This window comes from Cebus imitator, unplaced genomic scaffold (assembly GCF_001604975.1).
Source record: "Cebus imitator isolate Cc_AM_T3 unplaced genomic scaffold, Cebus_imitator-1.0 Scaffold106, whole genome shotgun sequence".
NCBI classification, from domain to species: domain Eukaryota; kingdom Metazoa; phylum Chordata; class Mammalia; order Primates; family Cebidae; genus Cebus; species Cebus imitator.
This window is the reverse complement of record NW_016107421.1, coordinates 4,945,580-4,946,132: the sequence shown is the minus strand read 5'-3', so window position 1 is coordinate 4,946,132 and position 553 is coordinate 4,945,580.

The following is a 553-nucleotide window of genomic DNA, read 5'->3' as shown; positions in this document are numbered from 1 at the left end:
CTTGGTTTACAAAAAACCCTGTCCCCAGAGTAATTTTATTTCTGGGAGCTCATTAAGACAAGCGGCTTTGGGAACAGGGACATACTTGGTCAATCCATTTCCCATGCTAAATTTCATATTTTTCCCTTTCATTTTAGACATTTTTTGACTTCCGATTGATTTTTTCCTGATGGATTTCTGTGACATTCTATGACATGGATTTTTATGACAAACTCTGGATAATGGAGTATTTCTCCAGCTCAGGACACAATAAAGCTAGCCAGTCTTATTTTTAAAATTAAAATTGCCTTTGGTGGCCAGGCATGGTGGCTCATGCCTGTAATCCCAGCTACTCAGGAGGCTGAGGCAGGAGAATTGCTTGAACCCAGTAGGTGGAGGTTTCAGTGAGTTGAGATCACGCCACTGCACTCCAGCCTGGGTGAGAGTGAGACTCGGTCTCAAAAAGAAAAACAAAACAAAACAAACAAACAAAAAAATACCAAACCAACCAAACAAAAAACCCAAAACCAAACACACACACACACACACACACACACACACACACACACACACA